The sequence below is a fragment of the Micropterus salmoides genome, unplaced genomic scaffold (genome assembly GCF_014851395.1).
Source record: "Micropterus salmoides isolate LMB-PRFRI ecotype aquatic unplaced genomic scaffold, ASM1485139v1 Ms_hic_scaffold_436, whole genome shotgun sequence".
NCBI classification, from domain to species: Eukaryota; Metazoa; Chordata; class Actinopteri; order Centrarchiformes; family Centrarchidae; genus Micropterus; species Micropterus salmoides.
The window spans coordinates 12,501-20,140 of record NW_024043773.1 but is presented as its reverse complement, the minus strand read 5'-3'; positions in this window follow the sequence as shown (position 1 = coordinate 20,140).

Genomic DNA, 7,640 nt, shown 5'->3' with positions numbered 1-7,640 from the left:
AATTGATGGGACGTATACAAAATCACTGGATGGAATGGTGGAATGGTTTAGAATATTTTGGATTACCTAGTGTTGGAGCAGATCGCAAATCCTGTTTTAGCACTTGGAAGGCCCCTTCGGCCTCCTCAGTCCAGTGCAACTGGGCTGATTTATCTGCCTGACCTGCTGCTCTTATCATAGCACGCAATGGGGCTGATTTTACTGCGTAATAGCAAATCCACAAGCGACTATATCCTGTCATGTCTAGAAAAGAGAGCATTTGTCCTACTGTTTGTGGTTTTGGTATCTTAGCTATAGCCTCTATTCTGTACTGTAATACTGACATGGTGTCTTCCTCACATTGTTGTTCTGATGGGCTACAGATCAATAGGTCGTCCACGTACTGTATGTAATGTATCACGGTGCTCGCTACCTCTGTGCTACCTCGGTGTGTGGATCTGGAACGACAGGTATTTCTGCATCCACAATGGCATTTATTTGTCTCAGGTCGTGATCCAATCAGTAATCATTTGAGTGTGGCTTTTTGATTGGGAAAATCAGCGTATTACAGGGACTCTGTGTTCTAACCAGGACCCCAGCCTTCATCAAACCCTCAATCGTAGGTCTGATTCCTTCCACAGCATGCTGTTTAAGTGGATATTGCCTTTGGTATGGTAATGTGATGTCTTCTCTTAGTTTTATTTTTGCTGGCTGCGCTGACTTAACTAGACCTACGTCTGTTTTGTGTTTAGACCACAATTCCCGAGGTACTTGATCCAGTAATGCTCTGTGCCTCTCTGTTATGACCATTAATAGAGGTAGTTTCTTATCCCGTGGTCCTCTATCAACTATCACCTTTTCTGCTATTCCCTCATCTACTGCTGTCAGTGTTATTCTCATGCATTGTCTATCTGAGGCAATGTATATGTTTGCATCGTGTGTTTGTGTCCAGTTTGTTATCTGTAATGCTCCCTTGACCATTGGTCCTAAATCATGAGACTCTGACACAAGCAAAGTCACGTGTGGGACGGAGCCTGAAATCATGAACCAGTATTGCAATTCTGGTGGGAGGATGACAGCAGCTGCTGCTCCTTGTGGTCCTATATACACATCTTGGATTGTCATATAGTACAGAGTTTTGTTGATAACGTCATCCCATAAGGTCTCATAGTCCTGGTGTTGCTGTCTTTCATCATAATGGAGGGTGCAGTGCAGCGGCAACTGGGGCTTTCTGCCGATCTCTCCCACTTGTGCTTTTGCTTCCCATGTCTCCCATAGTTGCTGTAGCCGGGAGCGTAGTTGAAGTTTAATCCAGTATACCTTGGGTATAATTCTGTATTTTTCTTTTACTTCATCTTGGTATGGTTCTTCTAGTAATTTGGTTAGGGGCATCATTCTCGCAGTGTGTTCTGCCACCCTGTGGGTTGTATGTTCTTCTGGAAATTCTATGTGCAATCCGGTTGGGGTGCACATTATATGAGCCTTCAACTGGCAGAGCAAGTCTCATCCCATCAGGTACATGGGGTGTTGTCTTGGGTGTTGTCTTGAGTATAACAAAGGTGCCACGATACTTTTTCCTGCAATTTTCATTGGTACCGGCTGCGTTAAAGGTATTATTTGTGTTTTCCCAGAGAAGCCTACTGTTTTTACTGATGAATCTGAGAGGGGGAGATTTGAGCCGGATTTTCCAATACAAGAGTATGTGGCTCCAGAGTCTACCATAAATTGGTGGTCTTCTTCATAGATCGTGATTGTCATGGTAGGCTCTTCTTGTGGTCGTGTTGAGATGGCTATTCCTATTAACTCCCCCTCAGGCTCCTCTTGGCTCCCCTATTGCTAACCAGATGCTGGCCCCTCCCAGGGATGGGTTTCACAGTGTCGTCTTTGATGTCCGGTTTCGCCGCAGCCCCAGCAAGTGTTTGGCGCCCCTTGTGGTTGGTTGAGTTGTGGGTTAGACTGTGTGCGACGCATTTGGGACAGTCCCATTGGGCCTCTCCATCCTCCACGTCGATTTGGGCTGCCTCTGGGCCTTGGCTGTGTTTGGTAGCGGTTGTACCTTCCTGCGTTTCCTTGCTCTTCTCCTTCTTTGCTTTAGTCAGTTCATTCAGTTGTAGTTGTGTCAACTTGGTGGCCAGATTTTTGTTTGCTTCTTCTTCTCTCTGTATTTCTTTTCTCCATTTCTCCACATGATGTACAATGTGTTCAGAGAATAATGGCCGTTCCATCTTCATGAGCCCAACCACATTGTCCAGTCACTTCTGGACCTCTGGAGGCATGGTTTTCTTTATCATCACCTTGAACAAGCTTTTCGTGGTGTCATTGGTGTTCCAGGCACTTCCAGTTTCATCTCTCCATTTCTTTTGGAAGTTAATCAGAAACTTGGATGGGCATTTGTCCTCCTTCAGTCTTTCTCCATCCACTTTGGATGGATCCATTTTCTTCAGATACTGTCTTCTCAGCTCAGCCCATACACTCGTTCGGTGTCCACTGAAGCCTATGCCGTTGGCCACATTTCCTTTCACCACCAAAGGTAGTTGTGCTGCATTCATGATGTCTTCTGTGCGTGCTTTCCCACAACATACATTAATAGGGCTTTGATGTCCGCTAAGGCCAGTGTCACTCCTGCTGTGCTCTCCTCTTGTGCCGTGATCCATTTATTGGCACCTTCAGTCAGATCTGGCAGTCTGCTGGCTAGTCCCACCATGTCGGCGAATCCCCAGGCTACATATGACGTTTGTCCTTGAGCCTTGGTTATCAGAGGGCATATGAGTCCAGGATGGTGCTCCTCTCCTTCTTCATTTTCTTCTTCCTCTCCCTCTTGCGCGTGGTTGCTGCTTTTTAGGAATTGAGAGTGTAATTCTTCTTCCGGTTCTCAGCACTTTTACATTATTATTAGTGCTATTAATCTGCTGCAGTTGTCGATTAGTCATTTCATGCACTCAGCACCTTATCTGAATCTTTGCGGATTTTTTGCATAGTTCTTCCTCCTCTCTCCGGATGGTTTCATCCAGTGTTCTCATTTCCCTCATTCGTTCCTCTTGTGTTTTGAGGTTGGCCTCCTCCCATTCTTGTCGTCTTTTCAGCCTCTCCTGTTGGTGTTGCTTTGTCATAATTGGTAAGTCTGATAACTTGAGTGGGGTGTATCCTCTTCCTTCAGCTTCATATCTGCTGGTGTGTTTTTGGTCGGGATCAACTGTTTCCCATATCTCTCTCTTTGGTGATGTCTGGGCACTTGCTTCCTTTAGCCAGTAGTCCACTCTGTTCATTACTTCAGGCTTGAAATCTCTTCTCAACTCCTGGTTGTAATTTCTCTGTCTCTTCTTCCCTGTGAATCTCTACTCATACTCAAAGATACATGAGGTCTTGTTCCTCGGGATTCTTTGCCCAGTGGATGAAGAGTCTCTGGGTTAGGTGTGCGCTCTCTTTGGCACCAGTCCATCTCTTTTTCTTCATCCTCCATATCTCCCGCTGTCATTCTCTCCTGTTGATCTTCCTCAGCATTAGCAGTCGGTCTCCTGTCCTTTTCTTTGCTGTGAGTTTGCTTGGTCAGGGTCATGGTAAACCTTCCCTGTAGTTCTCCCTCTACTTGTCTTTCCTCTCCCTCGAGTGTCCCTAGCACTGGATAAATGCCTGTCCTAGGTGTGTGGCTATCTGGGGAATATGGTGGTGGTGGTCTGGCTTACCACTCAGGTGCAGTTGCCTTCTGCTGTCCCTGGTTTGTTTTCACTTCCTGTTCTACCATCACTTTCCTGATTGCTGATGGAGGTTTTGGGGGTGGATCCTTATGCATTATATTATGTTGGTATCCCTCAAATTTAAACCAACCTAAAACATCTCTTTCCCTTGCACGCTTTCCTTTTCTTTTCTCACTTGTGTCTCTGGACTTATGGTGTTTTATATTTGTTGCCACTTCATCACAGTATGCTTCCATGAAGGTGCCTTGTAAAGGCCATTTTAATTTTCCTTTTGTTCTCCCATGCCACTTTTTCATGCATTTTTCAATAAATTCTTTTTGATCTGGGTGATTGTTTATCACCACTCCCATTGGAGTTCCTTTCCCTTGTTCCTTCACCATTCCTGCCCCCATGTAGCCCTGTCTTGCACTAAGTGCTGTTCTAAGTTTTTCTGGTTCCTCGTCTGTGTCTTTAATTTTTATCGTTACCAGTATCTTATCCACTGTAACTCCTGACTTATATTTCTTTTCCCTAGTGGGATTGTACTCTACTATCTCTGTTCCGTCTCCTGCTGGTATTTTTGTAATGCACCCAAATTTGCCTGTTTCCCAGTTAACTCTCCTAGGGACTATTGTGAAGCTCAGTCGTGGATTTGAGGTCACTCTATTGCGCCCCGGTATACCATACCCTGTTGGCAGTCCCAATGCTGGACCTAATGGTATGGTAACAGCTGCACTTGGGTTATTGCACAGCTACTCCAACACTACTGTAAGTGTCTTTGGAGTCCACCACCTACGTATCACCATTTTCCACGGCACGTCAGGAATCTCGTCCTGCACTTGTGCCAAATTAATACATTTTGTCAATTGCCACAATTTCTTCTTCCTTGTTCAGTTTGCCATTGCTCTACATCATCCTTACAAGTTTGTTCCAACCAAAAATGTGTTCTTATTCCTTGTGTTCCTATATCCCCTTCCTGTGTGTAGTGTTCTGGCAAAAATAGCTCGTCTTCACTGCTATATATTATTATTTTTCCATAAACTTATCTTTCCGCTAAAGATTTTTATCGAGCAGTGTTGTCTTTATCGAGCAGTGCTCCTGCTTCAGGAGCCCTTGGTTGTTTTATCTGCAAAGTATTGATCACTGAAGTGACTAGTAACAGTCAAACAATTTAAAACATTGACATTATTTATCTTACACAAATTTCACTACTATCAGACACTCAGTTTTAATTTTATGTTAATTAGATGTTTTTAAATATTGACACTATCTGTTCTTCATACATTTTACTCATGTCAACCTACTTTTTCTATTTTAGCAGTATTTACAAGCACATACGTTTCTGACTCCTATCTCCTGCCAGCCCCTGACTAAAACTTAATATACACTACCTAGGTTTTCAAATGGACTGGTCTTATGCACTTCTTCAACAAAGAACCAGTTTACACACAAATAGCCTCTCAATCCACTTCCTCGACATGAGGGCTTAGACAGAATTGATACACTTCCTCAACACAAAATCTGTCTTCACAAATCGCTACTCAATCCACTTCCTCAACATGAGAGCGTCAATTTCTTTTATCTTAGCATGCTTTATTCTCCTATCCTAACGTGCTGTAGTACATCTGCCCATTCAGTCCTAACCTACCATCGAAGAGCCCCAACATTCAGTTGAAATCCTGCGATATAAGTTAGCAGTAGCCGCGAGATGACTATTTTATTTGCCTACTTGCCCATTCAGCCCTGACCTAGTGACTGAAGCACCCCAGCACTCAGCTGTGATTCTTCAATCTCCAAATCAGTGGTATCCGCAAGAGCTTAGATCCTTACATCCTCGTCAGCTCACTTCACCTATTCAGCCCTGACCTGATAATCAAAGCGCCCCGACACTCAGTTGAAACCCTGCGATCCCAAGACAGCGGTATCCATGAGAATGGCTGGAAAACTCTTATCTTACATGTAAATCTTATTTACTTTACTTACTTACACTTAAACACAAAAAGTGCATCTAATCTACCAGCTTTGCACACACTTTGACACAGACATATTCCGCACAATGGTTCACACACAAATGCAGATTTCGCTGCTATTGCACTTTGCCTGCATTTACATTTGTACTGACTCTCGTTTAATTTCTTCTTAATTTAGTTTCAATCCACCATTAAATTCCAAATTTAGTCTTTTAGTAAAATATTTAACACTTAATTTTACTGCTTTTAGTGTATATTCTATTATTTAATTTATTCTAGGTTCAAGATTGAGGAGACTTTAAGATTCACACCTGGGCAGAAAACCCCATACTCAGACACAATTACAGTGGGTACGGAAAGTATTCAGACCCCTTTAAATTTTTCACTCTTTGTTTCATTGCAGCCATTTTCCAAAAATCTAAAAAGTTCATTTTATTTCTCAGTAATGTACACTCAGCACCCCATCTTGACAGAAAAAACAGAAATGTAGAAATTTTTACAAATTTATTAAAAAAGAAAAACTGAAATATCACATGGTCATAAGTATTCAGACCCTTTGCCGTGACACTCATATTTAACTCAGGTGCTGTCTATTTCTTCTGATCATCCTTGAGATGGTTCTACACCTTCATTTGAGTCCAGCTGTGTTTGATTATACTGATTGGACTTGATTAGGAAAGCCACACACCTGTCTATATAAGACCTTACAGCTCACAGTGCATGTCAGAGCAAATGAGAATCATGAGGTCAGAGGAACTGACTGAAGAGCTCAGAGACAGAATTGTGGCAAGGCACAGATCTGGCCAAGGTTACAAAAAAATTTCTGCTGCACTTAAGGTTCCTAAGAGCACAGTGGCCTCCATAATCCTCAAATGGAAGACGTTTGGGACGACCAGAACCCTTCCTAGAGCTGGCCGTCCGGCCAAACTGAGCTATCGGGGGAGAAGAGCCTTGGTGAGAGAGGTAAAGAAGAACCCAAAGGTCACTGTGGCTGAGCTCCAGCGATGCAGTCGGGAGATGGGAGAAAGTTGTAGTAAGTCAACCATCACTGCAGCAATCCACCAGTCGGGGCTTTATGGCAGAGTGGCCCGACGGAAGCCTCTCCTCAGTGCAAGACACATGAAAGCCCGCATGGAGTTTGCTAAAAAACACCTGAAGGACTCCAAGATGGTGATAAATAAGATCCTCTGGTCTGATGAGACCAAGATAGAACTTTTTGGCCTTAATTCTAAGCGGTATGTGTGGAGAACACCAGGCACTGCTCATCAACTGTCCAATACAGTCTCAACAGTGAAGCATGGTGGTGGCAGCATCATGCTGTGGGGGGTTTTTCAGCTGCAGGGACAGGACGACTGGTTGCAATCGAGGGAAAGATGAATGCGGCCAAGTACAGGGATATCCTGGACGAAAACCTTTTCCAGAGTGCTCTGGACCTCAGACTAGGCCGACGGTTTACCTTCCAACAAGACAATGACCCTAAGCACACCGCTAAAATAACGAAGGAGTGGCTTCACAACAACTCCGTGGCTGTTCTTGAATGGCCCAGCCAGAGCCCTGACTTAAACCCAATTGAGCATCTCTGGAGAGACCTGAAAATGGCTGTCCACCAACGTTTACCATCCAACCTGACAGAACTGGAGAGGATCTGCAAGGAGGAATGGCAGAGGATACCCAAATCCAGATGTGAGAAACTTGTTGCATCTTTCCCAAAACGACTCATGGCTATATTAGATCAAAAGGGTGCTTCTACTAAATACTGAGCAAAGGGTCTGAATACTTATGACCATGTGATATTTCAGTTTTTCTTTTTTAATAAATTTGCAAAAATTTCTACATTTCTGTTTTTTTTTCTGTCAAGATGGGGTGCTGAGTGTACATTACTGAGAAATAAAATGAACTTTTTAGATTTTTGGAAAATGGCTGCAATGAAACAAAGAGTGAAAAATTTAAAGGGGTCTGAATACTTTCCGTACCCACTGTAAAATGCAGAATTTTGGTAAAACAGGCATTCTGCTTA